General features: G+C 41.7%; 1 protein-coding gene across 6 annotated transcripts in view; it reads left to right on the top strand.

Annotated features, from left to right (window-relative positions):
- LOC124289278 (filaggrin-2-like) overlaps positions 1-19,821 on the top strand; it is a 68,779-nt gene that overhangs the window by 39,711 nt on the left and 9,247 nt on the right. Inside the window, exon 1 of one of the 6 annotated variants that reach the window (XM_046725889.1) lies at positions 15,307-15,771. The exons of the other annotated variants lie outside the window; for them this stretch is intronic. The gene's annotated coding sequence lies outside the window, so the exon portion shown is untranslated. Of the gene's footprint in view, positions 1-15,306; positions 15,772-19,821 lie in introns of those variants that run through there. 6 annotated transcript variants of the gene reach the window in all.

Genomic DNA, 19,821 nt, shown 5'->3' with positions numbered 1-19,821 from the left:
CTGTTGTGGCCTAGGACAATGTGACATCTGTGATGTAGTGTGGGCACTGGGGCACCTCACTGGGGCACCTCTGTTGTGGCCTAGGACAATGTGGCATCTGTGTTGTAGTGTGGTACATTGGGCACCTCTGTTGTGGCCTAGGACGATGTGACATCTGTGATGTAGTGTGGGCCATTGGGACACCTCTGTTGTGGCCTAGTGCAATGTGACATCTGTGTTGTAGTGTGGGCACTGGGGCACCTCACTGGGGCACCTCTGTTGTGGCCTAGGACAATGTGGCATCTGTGATGTAGTGTGGTACATTGGGCACCTCTGTTGTGGCCTAGTGCAATGTGACATCTGTGTTGTAGTGTGGGCCATTGGGACACCTCTGTTGTGGCCTAGGACAACGTGAGATCTGTGTTGTAGTGTTGGCCATTGGGACACCTCTGTTGTGGCCTAGTGCAATGTGACATCTGTGATGTAGTGTGGGCTATTGGGCACCTCTGTTGTGGCCTAGGACACTGTGAGATCTATGTTGTAGTGTTGGCCATTGGGACACCTCTGTTGTGGCCTAGTGCAATGTGACATCTGTGATGTAGTGTGGGCCATTGGGCACCTCTGTTGTGGCCTAGTGCAATGTGACATCTGTGTTGTAGTGTGGGCCATTGGACACCTCTGTTGTGGCCTAGTGCAATGTGACATCTGTGATGTAGTGTGGGTCACTGGGGCACCTCTGTTGTGGCCTAGGACAATGTGACATCTGTGATGTAGTGTTGGCCATTGGACACCTCTGTTGTGGCCTAGTGCAATGTGACATCTGTGTTGTAGTGTTGGCCATTGGGCACCTCTGTTGTGGCCTAGTGCAATGTGACATCTGTGATGTAGTGTGGGCCATTGGGCACCTCTGTTGTGGCCTAGGACAATGTGCCCCCTGCACTGTACTGTGGGCCATTGGGGCACCTCTGTTGTGGCCTAGGACAGTGGGACACCCGTGTTGTAGTGTGGGCCATTGTGACACCTCTGTTGTGGCCTAGGACAATGTGATACCTGTGTTGTAGTGTGGGCCATTGGGACACCCTTTTTGTTGCCTAGGACACCCCGACCCATGTGTTTTAAGTGTAGGACTGTAGTGACTCTAGTGTTTATTTGTAGGACACTGTCTCCTACATTTTGGTTGAGGACACTGTGTGGTCCCCAAAGTGTCACGTTAACACCTTCACATACAAAGATACGTATAGACACAACTCACCCTCGGCAAACCCTCACTGCCGACACTGTATACCACACACTCCACCACCTGACAACAGCACTCACAACCACTCACGTGGTAATTACATCACAGTGTGAAACATACACACGATGTCTATTTCACAGTGATCGACAGCTGGTGCAACCTATTTCAGCACTGCATGTTTTAGTATAAAGCATGTCATGCCCAGGTTAGCTTATGATAATGTAATGGTTTGAAGTCGTAATTGCTCAATATGTCTGCACCAAATATTTAATTAACATTTATTTGGGTAATCGGTAGATCATGTTGAAAGCAAATAATTGTCTCACAAATTAACCACAATCACGCTGACAGTCTTATGGAGAGGTGGAAATGAGGTCCTAATTTGTCTAGACAGTCACGACTAAATGTCAAAGTCAATACATTCTGTGAAATCAGGTAGCTATCAGGGACTAGCACTCACCTTGTCAAGTCCAGCTAGTAGTATTTATCCTGTTGTATATCATGCGAGTTGTTGACTCCCTTTAAGTACACGTGTGTCATTACTGCCGTTCAAACACTTAGTCACACCGTAGCACTCCAAAACAGAGGTGTAGCAATATACTGAAAAATACAAACCCACAAACTTTTTACTGGTTCTTTAGGGTTTAAGTAAAGAGAAAAGTTTTTAAAGACTTTTTGCTTTGGGTTTTTCGAGGGATGTAAGGAAAAAGGGGTTACACTTCTTCTGGTAATGTTTTAGCTTGGGGACAACACGCCTCTAAAGTTAACACTATGAACCATTTGTGGATTCAAACCAGCGTGTTGCGTGATGAATAAGCGCTTAAAAATATAGTGTCCCCTAACGCACTTGGTGTCATGTATATATGCAACGCTAAGGTCAAGCAAAATATTAGCATCAAAAAGATATGAAGGAAAAGCGTGTGAACGATGCATTTACGGTTTAAAGTAATTACGGTTTCAAATATTTCCGTAAATTATTGCCGTGTTGTGAAATATGATTGAAATGTAATATACTGTTGGAATACTCTTGCAATATACACTAGCAATATCCCGATAAGGTACACTGGGGTTGGCGAAATGTAGACTCACGTTTAGTCTCTGAATATATATAATTTGATTGTAACAAATAAACCCATTAAAATTGAAAAGGAGCCCCTGGGAGAACAGAGAACCCGAGGAGATCTAGACTTGCTTCATTTAGGGCTTTAGCATTGCAGGGAGGACTATAGACTAAGGCTTAGTCTCTGAATATATATAATTTTGATAGTAACAAACAAGCCCATTTAAATTGAAAAGGAGCCCTAGGGAGACCAGAGATTAGACTTGCTTCGTTTAGGGCTTTAGCACTACAGGGAAGGCTAGGCTGTAGGGAAAATAATGTGGTTCAGGGACTGTGAGACAGACTAGGAGGACTAGGCTGTAGGGAAAATAATGTGGTTCAGGGACTGTGAGACAGACTAGCGTTGATGTAGCTTTGGACCAGCGAGCCTTGGCTTACAGCACAATATTGCCTAGATTTAGTCTCACTGGGATAATTACAAGTTAAGGTTGTCAAGTGTGTGAGTATGGGTGTGTATTACCATAGCTGTGGGACTTTACCCAACAATCTGCCACATACAATAACGGGCACTCGGCTGTCATTGTATCTATACTAGTGATTATTGGACAATGCGTAATTTCCTCTGACTGTACGTCGCGCGTGATCAATGTAAGCCATTGTACCAGACCTGTTATTTCGTCAACTCAGGTAGATGCATTGCCATGGTAACTGGAACAGGTGGAAGTAATGTACGTTGTAATCAACACTTCTATTGTTGATGGTGATGTTAGTGGACTAGTAGGGTGGTATATGCTCTTGAGGGGGTTGGATGGCCCATTGGTTTAAGGTGCTGATTGTATCGTGTTGTTTTAGTCCCTAGTTACAGGATCCGGTGGTCGTGGTTTAAACCAGGGTCGATTCTGTATCATGAACACATTCCTTAAACTGAATCCTGCCCACTGGTTCCACTAACAGACCGTGACCTTCACCTTTGGGCTTCATTACCTGACCTTGAACACGCTGCTCCATTTCTTAACGTCACCTGAAATAACATATGGAAATATTGTACCATGAACAAACAACGTTCCGTCACGTATGGTCCTTGCACTATCAAACCAAAGTTTGGAGAAATTCAAACCAATGTAATTACATACAAACACAAACCATAAGTTAATGCACGCTCTTTAGGATTGTTCGGTGGTGGGGTAGCGAAGTGGTTAAAGTGTTTGCTCGTCACGCCGAAGACCCGGGTTCGATTCCCACATGGGTACAATGTGTGAAGCCCATTGCTGGTGTCCACCGTCGTGATATTGCTGAAATATTACTTAAATCGGCGTAAAACCATACTCACTCACATTAGAATTGTAATGGTATAATTGTCACTACCCCGATCCCCCTCCTCCTTGCTACCCGTCTCCACATCAGTCCCCCAACCTGTTCCCACCTGTCCCTCCGGTCGATGAGATTACTCACGGTGCTTTTACCCACAAGTATTTAGCAAACATCGATCTTTTCGACCCATGTGTCACTTTGTTTCCGTTCTACACGACTTTCACATTTCTGGGCAATTCAGGATTCCTAGGAGTGAGGAGTGCTGGTCTGGCGGTCGATCGGTAGCGTAAATATACCTGTTCATTCTCACTTAGTTGTGCTCCCACTACAAACTGTCAAATAAGCGTGAGTTCGATGGGGTTCTATAAGTCTCGGCGATCATATACTGAGGAATGCATTGTATGTGTACGGAATAACTTAACTTTCACTTAAGTGATATTTCAGCGGTGGCAAAAGTCCTTTATTAGTTTTTATGGTGTTGTATCACGAAGTACTTTGTTGGCTTCAAGCCTATTAGAGCGTATGGCATAAAGTGGGTATAATTTTCATCAAGTCGTTAATGTTGACCCACTTCGTAATATTCAATAATAGTGTACATAATTAAACCATTTAAGGGTGTTTAAACATTGTTTGAAGTGCAGCGTTGTTGATATGAAATTGATATTAACACGTCCGTTATAGACCAGGTATGAAATATAATCTTTATATATGTAAACAAATCTGTTTGTCAAATTCAGGATTAATATTGTGGGTGTCGGAGTGAGGTTGACCAGGTGTCGATGTGGATATGATCAGTATCAGTGTGGGGTGTTGCTATGATACGTATCATGTCGTACATAGAGATGATGCTTAGGAATCGAGGTCAATATATTTTGCGCTTACGGAGATACAGAAAATATGTACAAAATGTTAAGATCCGGGTCAGAATTGGTGTTCAGTAACCCATACTTGTCTTAAAGAGGTGACTAACATGATCGGGTTGGTCAGGCTCGCTGACTTGGTTGACACATGTCATCCTGCCCCAGTTGCGTAGATCGATGCTCATGCTGTTGATCACTGGATTGTCTGGTGCAGAATTGATTATCAAATAGCTGAAATATTGCTGAGTGCTGCGTTATAAACAGGCAACCAAACAAACGTTCGTAACTTCATAAACACCAAAGTATATTGAGGTCAATTATTATAAATGAATTAGTCAAGGAAAATCTCTTATTTTTGCTTTAACTAAAAAGTAGACCGACGCGAAAGCAGCTACATTGTTCAGCGCAATGCAACATAAGCCCCGCCCACATAATTATCAGCCACTCAAGAAAGAGTAGTCTCGGGCATGACGTATTGTTTTTCAAATTATGGTATCATAAACGCTAAAATTACCTTGTTTTCCGATCAATATTTTGGAATCAATTACAGGTTATATTGCAAGTTGAGCACCTGTCTTTTCCACGGATGCGTGGTGTTGCATCGTGGCATCTTTATGGGAGTAATGAAGATGAAACGATGAACACAGGGATTGTGGCCATTACTCAATCCGCCTAACTGTTGGATCTGTCAGATGTCAGATTGTAAATGGTACGAAGACCGTCGAACCGCCTGTGTCAATAGTATTGGGACAGAGCATAGAGCTGTGTCACTCTCGCTATTTGCCGAACTGTCGTTTTCACTATTTTCCGCACTGAGCAGAGCATTTGATAATGTCAATCTCACTGTTCGCCGAATTGTGGATGTCACCGGTAATGGTACTGGAGCAGAGCATTTGATAATGTCATTCTGACTGTTTGCAGAACTGCTGATATCAGTGTTAATGGTACTGGGGCAGAGCATTTGATAATGTCATTCTGACTGTTTGCCGAACTGCTGATATCAGTGTTAATGGTACTGGGGCAGAGCATTTGATAATGTCACTCTCACTTTTTGCCGAACTGTCGATGTCCCTGTCAATGCTACTGGGGCAGAACATTTGATAATGTCATTCTGACTGTTTGCCGAACTGCTGATATCAGTGTTAATGGTACTGGGGCAGAGCATTTGATATTGTCACTCTCACTATTTGCCGAATTGTGGATATCAGTGTTAATGTTATTGGGGCAGAACATTTGATGTCACTCTCACTATTTGCCGAACTATGGCCATGGATATCACGGTTAATGGTACTGGGGCATAACCTTTTATAATGACACTCTGACTATTTGCCTAACTGTGGATGTCAGTTTCAGTGGAGCAGAGCATTTTAAAATGACACTCTCACTATTTGCCGAACTGTAGATATTGGTATGCGAGACACTGGGGGACAAGGGGCAAGGGAAGGGATCCCCGGCCACGGACCGGTACACATCGTTAGCAGACACAGATCAGGAATGTAAGACATGCTGAGGGTGTGACAAGTAGACGCGTCAGTTACAGTAATACCTGAGTCATGATGACAACGAGCCCCGTGCGGTCGACCCTGACCTTGATGCAACGTGAGCTCCCCGTCTCATTAGAACAACGTCTATGCCTTGAAGAGCGTCAGTTACATGGGCGACAATAGTAATGCCGGCATGTGGGTCGAGGTGCCTTTGATCGTAGTTATGCCATGGTATTTCATGGCACACTTCAATTAATGTTGCAATGTGGAGACATGTCTGTCTGAGTTAAATGAACAAGAATAATTTCATGTTGATAAAACTGTCGATAATATCGACGACGAGGATGCTTTATCTAGTAACAATTATGAAGATGCCCAGGATGACAACGACGAAGACGAGTGGGAGGATGATGACGATGATGACGACGATGATGATGATGATGATGATGATGATGATGATGATAATGGTGGTGGTGGCGATGATGATGATGCCAAAGACGACGATGATGGTGTCGATAATTGTGATGATACCAACGTCGATCGATTATGCTCTTCCTGAAGTTTCGATGAACATCTAACAATACAATAATCAATAGAATAATGCAATTTACGATTTGGACATTGGTAATGGACGTATGATATTACAGCAGATAAATATTAATATTTCAGTAGGAGAATACGTCGAAATAGCTTTTGCTATTAATATCGAATCAATACTGAGACAACGAGTCTAACCACTCCGTCATTCGTATCCTTTGCCTGTCTGCAAACTGGCCTCTTTGCCTCTCACCGTGTGGGAGATGTATGATGGTATCGATTTGATCCGTACTCCGCACTCAGACAGCAGGTGTCGTTAACCTGTTGATTAGCCAGGTTATTGGAGGAACCAGGTGAACACGACAGGTACATATTTTATAACAGGTATATATTAGCCCAAAGGAACATATATTCAGGGAGTAATATAAGCAAAGCTTATTTTTATCGTCACTGATTATATTTGGAACAGTGATCAAAATGTACGATTTCTTTCATTATCGTAATGGTTGCAGATTAGTTTGATCATGCGTGTTGTATTGTTCGCTCTATAAGCCTTATATCAAATATCGATCGAACAAAATTTTTTCTGGTTGCCAGAGGCGATTCGGGATCGTTTTGGATGTTTTATTAGATTTTAATATTTATTCCAACAATATCACAGCTGGGTTTATTCTATCAATATCACACTACGGTGGAGTAGACGATGGTTACCAAGAATATTGGATTTACACGGTGGACGTATGTGTTGAATTGAACACACCAGGTACCCAAATGGTCCTTGTAGATGATAGTTTCCTAAATCCGTCGAGTATGTGACAGTCGTGGTCACTTTCATTCGACTGGACTCATCGTGCATTGGCGTAATGCATACATCCAGATTCGGTGTCCCCTGGCCTATTTTACCTGCCACTAATGTCCTGGGGACGAAGCGTAACATTTACCTACCTTAAAGGTGTCTGTGTGACCTTCTGGAGGAATCTGACCACCTCCGTGGTTTAGAGGACAGAACACCTATCCGGAGACGAGTGATCAGTGGTCATACCAACATACGTGTAAAGATGGTACTTGTTGTTACCTGCCTTGTGCTCGACATAAAGGGAATATAACACGGACTGGTCACTCGGAGTCGGTATTCTGCGTCTGAGGGGGTTTCCATATTAAACCCTTGAATGGTGTCTCAATGGGATAACGCCATAAAACCGATTATAGAAAGGGACGTTAGAGGACATTTAGGGACCGTTCATAATTTATGGCTGGGGCGGGTGATGATGATTTTAAGAGGAGGGAGAGAGAAAGGGCTCACCCATTTTGTTCTGGGGAGGTAGGATGCGGGGGTCACATACTTTGTACATAACTTTAGGGGTGGCATTCAAATTGTACATGTTTCTCCATAAAAATCATCATCACCCCCCCAAGCCATAAATTATGAAAGGTCCCTTATCTCACCTCATGGCGTCTTCAGTGTATCCCAGACTAAAGAGCCACATACGCCCAGTTATCCGAGTCGTTCAGATGTTGACTCACTGATCGTGGGTTCGAATCTACCTTGTCGTGACGATGTTTTTGCCCGTAAGCACATCGGTGCTGGAGGGTTTAATCCAAGAGGTGAACTTTCAAGTCTGCATGATTCGGGATCTTCTACATCAACTGACTCGTCTTGATGCGAACGAAACACTGTTCAAAGCCACAATAAACCCGACACATCCAGCCCGGGACCCATAGGAATCCAAACAAAATACAAAACGTGCACATGTAAAATGTTCATCCGTCTCCTCTTCATGTTCCATTCCACCTTCTGGTGCACGGCTGCTGTTTCCTAATTGGATCAATTATGTATTGTTGCCCACATGTTTAACGTGGCTTAAAGTGCATTACGGAAATCCCAAAGACAATATTTTCATTCCAGTATTGTGTGGCTCCATCCCCGAATCTCTGCAAACAGAACATGGCATTGCACCAACTGGCTGTCTGGATGACAGAGGTCAAGTCAAGGTCATGGTGGACAGTACCTTATGTCCACTCTGTTAATAACCGTTTGCTTTGATGTTAATGCCATATTTCAATGGTATGTTTTAAGGATTGCAATGACGTAAGTTTCAGATTTGACAATGTAATAATGCATTGATATATTAAGACCCTTCCTGCCTTTCATCCCTTCCAAAGGAATTTGCCGTTAATTTTTTTCCTTCTGTGATTGTCGTGATTGAAATTTTGAGCATTTGAACAACAGATGATCATTCTTAATACCTTTTGTGTACCAAAGGAGTTCATTATTGGAACAGTAATATTTTATGTGCAAAAATGCAAAAATATTGTTGCAGATTTCTTTGTTGTTAAGACTGGAAATCAATTATTGTAAGTATGCCCATGTCATTTTATAGCCATTATCCCTAACTTATTTTGTTCAATATAGTTAGAATAATTTATTTTCATCCTTACTGTTCCTCATCAGTCTCTGCTTAGGAATTACAGATTGCGTATTATCATATTTCCTTGTCATTTATAAGACCCGTGAAGGTCCGGGTTAGAATGAACCTTCAGTAACCCATGCTTGTCGTAAGAGGCGACTAACGGGATCGGGTGGTCAGGCTCGCTGACTTGGTTGACATATGTCATCCTGTCCCAAATTGCGCAGATCGATGATCATGTTGTTGATCACTGGATTGTCTGGTCCAGACTCGATTATTTACAGACCGCCGTCATATAGCTGGAATATTGTTGAGTGCGGCGTAAAACTAAATTCACTCACTCACACCTTGTCATTTATGCATTTAAATTATAAAGTCGATGTCCGTATTAACGAGGTTTCGTATTACATCATTTAAAATATTAAAAAGTGACCCAGTTTGTATACGAATGCATACTATGTACGTACACATATTCTTATCTTTATATCACCATACGCCAACTCCGTGTCACTTTAAGTGGTTCTTACATTTACGTTACGCGAGACACTGTCGCTGATAAAAGTCACGCACGTTACTGTACCATATACCAACCTATCAACACAATCACTCCAACACTCGTTATTGGTTCCCTGGCCCAATAACAAAACAGTGAAGAAACCATAAGGGGTTAACTGTTTGTCTGGCATACCTGTACTTGCATATACAGGGGTGACACACCTACATGCAATTGCGCATATGTAGGTGTGTTCTCAAGAAGTCAAACCTATAATTTTTTATACATGCTATAGTGCATATACAGAGGTGTTCTTAAGAGTGTACGAGTGAGTTTAGTTTTACGCCGCACTCAGCAATATTCCAGCTATATGGCGGCGGTCTATAAAATAATCGAGTCTGGATCAGACACTCCAGTGATCAACAGCATGAGCATCGATCTACGAAATTGGGATACGATGACATGTGTCAAGCAAGTCAGCGAGCCTGACCACCCGATCCCGTTAGTCGCCTCTTACGACAAGCATGGGTTACTGAAGATAAAGTCTAGCCCGGACCTTCACGGGCCGTGTTCTCAAGAGGACACACATACTTGCAATAGCGCATACATAGGAGTGATTTCAAGAAGATACACGAACCTTCTGTTGAACCGATTGTGCTCAATATTTGGAAGGGATAGTGAGCTATTTCAAGATACTGTATTACTGGATGACAACGGTCAACTTTTGTTACTTTTGTTATTTTACTTATAATTATACAGTTACTTCATTTGCTTCTTTTTCTTGGCGATACCGAAAATTGTTCGCATGAATATGTACCCAAGTCATCTGACATATTGAGACATCCCTTCATGATTTTGATGTTGTCAAATCCTCCGGGTAGTGGGGGGTCTTCTTCTTGGGGCTGCAGCAACAAGCTTTATTGCACTTGAAATAATTTCAGAAGTCTTTGGGGGTATGACATCGTTACACAAAACATCAGGTTGGGACACGGATATAATGGTTTATAGATATATTGTCTTGGCAGTATATCTATGATCTGGCCCCCGTACATTTCCCGTAGTTACTACATGAACACTTTGACTGACAAAATGTTGCCTCTTTTCAAAAGCCTTTTTATGAGTTTTTTTTATCCATGAAAGTTAAGCTACGGCTTTAATGCACAATGTTAGATTCAGCGATCACACGTGAGAACAGCTAGATGAAATCAAGTGCAAGTTTTAAGATAAAGCGAATAAACTCATAACCTCATAGGGATTGTCTAAACGGGATAAAGGGATTTAACATAAAAGCTGAAAACGATCGCCATGTTCTTGAGACCGCTACAGGAACGAATACTATTCCCAATAAAAGACAGGTCTGAGATAGCAACGTTTTTGCATTCCTCACTGCAAAGAAACGAAACGCTCAGCAAACCCATTCCTTAACCCCCTTGTTGAAGACCAGCTGTATCTGGTTCTGGTGCTAACGTGGGGCAGGTCGTGGGTGTCAGGATGCGGGGGAGGGGGTAGAGGGACAGGTTTGTCTACCCTCTGTCCCCTTTCACTACAACCGCTGGACCAAGGGCCTTGTCCGCCTCTAAACATTGATAGGGTTCTGTCTGTGCTTTGCTCAACACATGACGCAATGTTCAAGTGTGGTGTCCCATATCCCAACACAAGCAACAGCATGGCGCGCGTCACCCCAAACCCGAAAAAGTAAAGCTAAAATTTAGAACATTTCAACTTGTAAGGACATACGAATATAAAGGGAGGTAAACGATGTGATGGAAATTCGACGTGCATATCTCACAACGGCGCTAACTCCATGTTGCATTTCTGCGGGGGCTTCGCTAAAGGATCGCTCCATGTGAGATAACAGTGTTGCAAGCCTTCAAAATATTTATTTCACACCGTTTGAAAACCGATAATCAGACCCCAACTTAAAGTATTACCTAATCTTAGCCGAATTCCAATCTCTCCCTGCTGGAGACACGGGTCACAGTGTGAGGGAAAGGTTTCCCATTGACACAGGCATAGTCTACGTGGAGATACACATCTACCATTAGAGAGCATATATCAAGTCAAATCTACCCATGTATCCAAGGTGACAAAGTAAATTGTTATCCATTGTACATATATCTTACCTTTGGTACACTACCTTGTCTTGTGTATGAAGACAACAACGTAGGAGAATATATTATATGTATTTTAATGAATCATTTGGGTTTGTTTAATGACGGATGCTCGTCACAAATCGCACAATAAAAACTGGAATAATGCAATCGTTAGTTCTTCAGGTATGAGAGGTATATATTGTCCCAGACGGTATCGAACAACCCATGGATCAACAGTGAGGGGTCATGGAGTTTGCCAGGTCACACTTTTTAGAACCACGCAGGGAGGTAGTTTTTGTCCCGGGGGTAATTCGGTATTTCAGAATGTATTACCGCTTTGTAATATATCATAATTCTTGCAATAAGCAAATAGTGGTAGCGATTCGGTGGAATATAATGAGGTTCTGATAGCCTTTCAGTTAATTATTTTAGAGCACTGATCCCTGATAAATAACAATAATAATGACTAGAAGGATGAAGACGTTGTCAGTGATGATCCTGAAGACGTTGTCAGTGATGATCCTTATGATGACGACGTTGGTAGTGATGACGATGATGATGCTTGTAACTCCACATGGAAACATGCCCGAAGCGCTCTATTTGTTATTACCTCAGGCAACGGATATGTACTATCATATTTCATTATCAACTCCTTGGGGAGTACACATTATCATAATTATCCTTCCTCTAGCAAGGAAATGCATCTGTGGCGGTGATAACATATCTGCCTTCGGCTATATTAGCTTTAGTGAGTGAGTGAGTGAGTGAGTGACTTTAGTCTTACGGCGCTTTAAGCAATAGTCCAGCAATATCACGGCTGGGGACACCAGAAATGGGATTCACACATTGTACTCATATGGGGAATCGAAGCCGGGTCTTGTGCGTGACGAGCAAACACTTTAACCACTAGGCTACCCCACCGCCCCTTCAGCCATTTAAAATTGGTTGATATATACTAAGTCTTAATTATAGACGTCGGGTGACAGCCATTTGCTAACTACATGTACACTTGTAACATTCCTGTTTAACTTGCCCAGATACAGGATCGCCTCACGTCTCGGTATAGACTCAGCACTTACTGCCTGGGGTTTGTAGCTACCAAGGTCATTAGACAAGCTTCAACATTACTGACCCGAACTAACCCCGCCTCTCAACTGTACATTAACCTAAACGAGCTCTGGAGATGATGGCATTTTGAAATGAGTTCTCTTCACATGGTTTGAGAATGTAATAGGGGTACGACTTGCCTGTGACCTGAGGCGCTTCCAACATGAAGAGTGGACAATGTCCAAGATGCGACCTGATTAGGATTCTTATTGGTGCTCTTGAACTTGACCAAGGTGATGAAGATGTATTTGTTCATCAGTGTTTTAGGCGGTGGGGTAGCCTAGTGGTTAAAGCGTTCGCTCGTCACGCTGAAGTCCTGGATTCGATTCCCCACATGAGTACAATGTGTGAAGCCCGTTTCTGGTGTCCCCGCCATGATATTGCTGGAATGTTGCTAAAAACGGGTCTACGGCGTGACAGGCGAACGTTTCTACCACTAGGCTACCCTACGACCCCCGTGAAAAGTGTGAACACACGTTTCCATTTGATGAATTCAAAGGTAACACTTTGTTTCTACCATTTTGTCCTAAACCGAAACGGAGATATGAGGGTCGTATAGCCTGGATCCACCACAGCAACAACTGCAGTGACATAAATACTTGGTTCTAATGTACGTCTGTCCAATCTCTAGATTACTTCCACAGAAGCCTTTGCAAGTCAAGCCGAAGACTCGTGACTTTGAGTTCATTTGTTTGTCCAAGCATTTAGCGAGTAAGCGTTACACATTACTTGACCTGAGGTCAAGTTTGGGAGGAGAGTGGGGTATGTCCACACAACGTCCATGAAGTCACTACGGACAGTTTCGAAGTGTGTGTGTTCTGTAACATAGCGAAACCCTCTCATTTACACAGGGACGGGCTTAGCATACCGCATTCAGATGGCCTGGTATTGTGGCCCATATTAACAGATACCTGGCATATTTCTATTAAGATCAGGACTCTCCAATCGGTATATCAACAACAGTTTAACTGTTCCACATTACAACACTTTAACTGTCTCACATTACAACAGTTTTGATATCAACAATGAAGGAAGGGCTTGCCATAAATCGTTCTATTTGATGTATGTGGTGAAGATATTACGACATTACAATACCGTATTGCGGCAAATTTGTATATAGTGATTTCGAAACGAAAGTATTTGATTAAATATTATTCAGATGACGAATCAAAGCTTCTTATGGAAAGTTCATTATCATGTTAATTTATAAGAATTATACATATTATTTGTATTGAATACTTAAATATGCTTGTATCTGAAGAAATGGATGGCTCACAGATCCCACATTCCTGGCCCACTATGTGTCGGTTCGATTCCCAGATTTGCTCAAACACGTAAGCATGCATGCATGCACACGCACGCACGCACGCACACACACACACACACACACACACATACATACACACCATGGGCGGATCCAGGAATTTTGAAAGGGGGGTGGGTGGTTCAGGGGGTTATATTGATGTGATCTTCAATGTGGTCTTAAGTTATTTTCTAAAGGGAGGTTCGACTCCCCCCTCTGGATCCGCCGATGCACACGCTCGCACACTCCCACACAGACACCCCCTTCACCGCTGCCTTTCCCTCACAACATCAAGGCACACCCAACAACGTAGCTGTAGTTTCTAAAAAGGCGGGAGACAGATCGTGCGATAATTCGAATAGTATGGCTTCATACATAATTGTAGTCTTTACAACTAAGATTGTAGTATTTTACAACAAAGGGCCTCATGTCTGTAATCAGTACACAACGAAGTCCTGTTGCAACGGTGGCGAGTATCTGGCGCGATAAAGTTGCCAGTGTGGTTAATGAGTTCTTTAATGTTCGAGTCCCACAACTGTAAAACATGTAAATCCAGTACTATGTCGGAATCCTTGATAAATTTTACCATATTTACATTAAATCTTGTTTTATGGCATGAGCGACTTTCACTGTGTATATTGAAGTATCAAACCTACCGTTATCACTTGAGTTTACTGTTATTATTTCATGTAGTTGTTTCAGACTTAGCTCTGTTGTATCAATAATTCGTGCCTGTCTAATGCTTAGATGTATGTTCTATGCGATGACCCTCGACGAGATATCATGTTAGAAAAACGTTATAAATACAAAATCTAAAAACATGTTCATCATCATAATAAATCTCCGCCAAGAGCAGAGTTCCCTGTACGATTGCAACTATGCCATAAGTGTTTATGAATCACTATGAAATAGTGATGGTACTGGATATAAGTGAACGTATTCCACCCCATTGGCGGCACCCGTCACAAACACACCCAAGGAAATGAATGTCTTACGAAAGACCTGCATGTATTATATACCCGGGTATCTTTAGACGTTCATTGCACTTGTATTGACTCAGTATGACCAATAGCGTTGCTGTATTTGCAATAGCGGATACTACGTTTATCAGGTCACGTGTTCAGTGACTCTGTACTTGTATCAACATACTTTACGCACGCAGTAGGCGAGCCCATACGACCATGGTTCATTCATGATACGATAGCGTTCTTATCCAAACATACGGAATGTGAATACGTATTTCGCAATTCCAAAAATTAGTCGACATCACGCTGAATGACAACATGACACTTACTCTGATATACCGTCATGCTGAAATTTTCAAGCAAACAACCAACGCCCTTTCGCAATTAAACGTGAACATGACTTATAACCGGTGTATATGATGACGATCATTGTCGTGGTGACAGCCACGGGGAGTTGCTCTACGGGTTACTGTATCGAGGCTTGTAGCCAGAGGCAGTAGAAAACAATAGGTTGTCCAAGTGTGTGTAAGCGTATTATACGAGGTCCCGCCGGCCTGTATGTTAATCTCGGCTCCACGTTGTTTCGCCCTGACTCGCTGTTGATATTGACCACAATGGCGCACTGAGCAAACGGGGAAAGGAATGACATTTTTTTTATTTCTACAAAATCAAGAATTTGTTCGAGAACTTGACATTGACTGCTTGTGTTGGATGCAGCACGGACGTGGGTTGCGATTCTGTCACTGAAGCGCTTTCTTCCACAATTTGTATAGAAACGTACGGAGTCAGAAGCAACCTTGCAGGACCCCACTGTGGAGATGAGCTTTAAAGCTATGTGTTGAAGTGACAACTACATAGAATCTCAGACTGCTCTTGTTATATATCTCCATCTGCAACGAATAATACTTCAAGATGAAATTGAAACGAAGCAAAGGTATGTGTCACATATTTGTCAAGATGTACCAGAGGTTTATTATTATGTATTTTTATATTTTGATTATCAACCAAGTGGATCTTTTTCTAACACCTTTCAAATTGTATTTCGGTCGAAATGTAAAATGTGTTAATTTTTTTTAGCAATTCTTTCATATTTTGACATGTATTGCTTGTGTCAAGATCTGTTCCATTATGTAGTTGATATTTTGCCTATGATTTATTGTTATACACCATATGACTCTGAAGGTGTTTTTTCATGACATTCAACACTAATGGTATGAAAATTCATACCGTGACATATTAAACTTATTTACGCTATATTTTTCAAAAGAATTAGCTCTTAAGTTAGAGGAGTGCCAATCTTGTAACCGTTTGAAGTCTATGTGAAGATGTTTTAATCTGTCACATGTAGAACTGAAGCATTGCCAGTGTCTAATAAAAATACTAACTATTGGGTTGTTAGCCATTAAAACATGAGCGACAGGCGAACGATATTGACTAATACATTGTTAGACATTAAAACATGCGAGATAGACAAACAATAATGACTATTAGATTGTTAGAGGCAAACAAACAATGTGGGTTTTGTATAACTGTATTAGATGTAGAGGTCAAAGCCAGAGAATATTCATTCTCATTGACAACGTCAGCTACATCCAAACTTATCTTTGGAGTATTTCACAACCATTAGCGTGTAAAGAAACCTGCTACACAGCAACCTCGCCGGTAAACCTTGACACTTATACATTTGGTGGACAGAAGTCCATTCACGTATACGGCAAAGTACGCAATGCATGCCAATGGGCTTTGTTGTATTCCTGTGTTACATGTAATGTTATCCCGCTTCATTAAGCCACTAACCTTAAACGATAGCTACAGGCAATACCAAACCGCCGTGTTGCCAGAGGGCCGGGAGGTACGTTAAAACCATGTATGTACGTCTCGATAAACAATGATATCATGTTTGACTTCGGCGCTGAATGTGTCCTTACCTCAAGACAATTGTATTGCTGTAGGGAGATAGGGAAAGTGTTATCGATGATGATGTCTGAACTGACGACACCCTGCAGCAACGTAGCACGATAATACTGTAGCAATGAAGCATGTTACAATGTTACAGTGTTACTGTATAGATGGGTGTAATATTGTAATAATACCAAGATGTAGTAATGTAGCACATACTAGTGTTACAGTGTAGATATGATTATAGTAAATGCTGTACTCATTCAATAGTGTAGCACTGTAGCTCGTAGAGTAATGTTACCATGTTGATAAGTGTAATTCTGTAATAATGCAACTCTGTAGCAATGTAACAATATTACAATTTAGATGTGTGCAATATTGTAGTTATGCAATAATGTAGCATTGTTTCAAGTAACAATATTACACTATAGATGTTCACAATATTGTAATTATGCAAAAATGTAGCAATGTAACCAATGAAGATGTGTGTAATATTGTGATAATACAGTCCTGTTATGTAACAAGAAACCAAGTGATACTGTAAGCAATGCAGCGCGTACATTGAATTGAATATAACAATAAAACAATGTAGCAATTTCCATTGCTAAACGTGTCTTTATGACAAAGGTCAGCTTTGGGTGTAAAGGAGTTTTCTCTTACGTATATAACAGTTTTGAGTAAATGGTAGCATCATGTTTTCAAAAACATTAATCCACAAAAAAGGGTTTATCTATGTACATTGCGGTTAATTACTTTATGCAGGTAGGGTGAGTTTAAGATTTTCCTGAGGTCATTTTATGGCAGTTTCAGCTTGTGGAAAATGTGCGATAAAAGCTGACACAGGACCCCTGCTATAAGCCACACTGGTACTAAGATAGTCCATTCTAAAGCATAAAAGCTTTGGCACAATCACAGTATGCTAAAGCATGAGAGTGGGGTAGCCTAATGGTTAAAGCGTTGGCTCGTCACGCCGAAGTCCCGGGTTCGAATCCCCACATGGGTACAATATGTGAAGCCCATTTCTGGTGTCCCCGCCGTGATGTTGCTGGAATATTGCTAAAAGCGGCGTAAAACCTAAAACTCAGTCAGTCAGTAAAGCATTAGAGCTTTGACACGGTTTTAGGTGTACCCTTACTATTTACATCAGATTTGTGAGAGAAATGTCTCATACTTTATGTAAAAAATATGCTACTTACAAGAAGTTCAAAAACACCCTAATTTGTTATATTTCTATTGTTATTCTGTCAGGAGATGAATGGATCAAATGTCCTTAGCCGTCTTTTGAGCAGTATGTACTGACGGGAATATATAAAGCCACGGGTGTATGGTGTATGTAGTGTCTTATATACATTAAGTTTTTAATATCAATTTAGGAATGCACCAGGCGTTGCCATTCATCCGTTGTCCATCAATATGATGCGTTTGTTTTTATCGTCCAATCAAGTCTTCTTTCAGCTGACATATCTTATGATTATGGAAACAAGAGTATTGTCGCTCTTTGTTACCACAGCAGTGCTCATTGTTCTTCTTATGATTCGCTACATGTTCCGTTATTTGTTTACATCAGTATATATACAGTCACATACTTTCATTGATAAGAACAATTATGAAACCATTGTAATCGACTTTTTTTCAAAATCATTCGTGTTTTATTGACAAATATTTGTATACTGTTCTGGCATTGTTCTGGTCGTGGGTTTTAATGGAACACTTCAAGGGGGATAATCTAGTGCAGTGCAGATAATCCGTTAATATACCTCAGGTAGAGCGGCTGTCCCACAACCATCCCAACACGTGAATGTAGTGTGTACATGATATCTAAAACCTTTCACCTCAAATTTTATATGTGTGTTCCATATTTAATAAATTCCAGTGTAAATCGGCTTGTGGTCTAGAAAGATGTTAGCCATGTAGATGCGCGTACCTCGAGACGGATCTCATGGCATGGTGCTTTACATGATGTTTACATGATGTTTACGTGATGTTTACCATCAAACGATGTGTGCTTATAGAAACTTTCCATTGTTTGGTGAGCGATATGTTATGAATTCTACCGTAATCCTTTAGGGATAATCCGATTTGGCTTCCTATGCACTAGTCACGTAGATGCGTTGCTAGGTATCAGAACGGACAGGACAAACATTTACCCTTTTGCACTTAATTACATTTTATACATTTTTGTAAGAGTACATTTTGCTGTAGCGACACACGATAAACCTCACTGCTGACAAATTGTCTCGAATCTTAGCAACCTTAATCGAATAAGCCGAAAGTGTCGAAGGTTGGGTGAGGGTTCTGTTTGTGTCGGTCCACCTCTTCTGAGTACATAGTGCACCGAGTATGATGAGCAATTTATTTTAAAAACTGTTTCCACATGTGAAATGGTGAGTGAGTTTAGTTTTACGCCGCTTTTAGCAATATTCCAACAATATCACGGCGGGGGACACCCGAAATGGGCTTCACACATTGTACCCATGTGGAGAATCGAACCCGGGCCTTCGGCGTGACGAGCGAACGCTTTAACTACTAAGCTACCCCATCGTGTCCCTGTGAAATAAGACCTCCTCCGTGGTGTAGTGGTTAGAGCGTCCGCCCGGAGAGCGGAAGGTCGCGGGTTCGATCCCCGACCGCGTCATACCAAAAGACGTTAAACTATGGTACTTGTTGGTCCCTGCCTGGCGTTCGGCATTAATGGGTACAACAAGGACTGGTCGGCTCGGAGTCAGTATAATGTGTCTGAGTGGAGTATTCATGCTTCACTGCGGCGTGGTATCTCAGTGGACTAGCACTATAAAACCAGCTTCAGTCTGGGCTAGTACAAGCAGCCGCACCTACACATACACATGCATGCACGTCGTCATATGAGCGAAATATTCTCAAGCACGACGTTAAACCCAATTTCACCTCACCCCTGTGAAATAAACTCCTAGGTGTATATATCCGAGTTAAAAAACTTAGATATTACTCAGTAACAAGTATACTCCATCACTATACTGATTATAATGATGATGATGATTATTATTATTATTAGCATCGTTATTCTATATCTATGGTTATATATGGTTATTGTATATTGTACAACATA

This window comes from Haliotis rubra, unplaced genomic scaffold (genome assembly GCF_003918875.1).
Source record: "Haliotis rubra isolate DU_JTF1 unplaced genomic scaffold, ASM391887v1 Scf438, whole genome shotgun sequence".
Classification (NCBI taxonomy): Eukaryota; Metazoa; Mollusca; class Gastropoda; order Lepetellida; family Haliotidae; genus Haliotis; species Haliotis rubra.
This window is presented reverse-complemented; position numbering and strand designations above follow the sequence as displayed.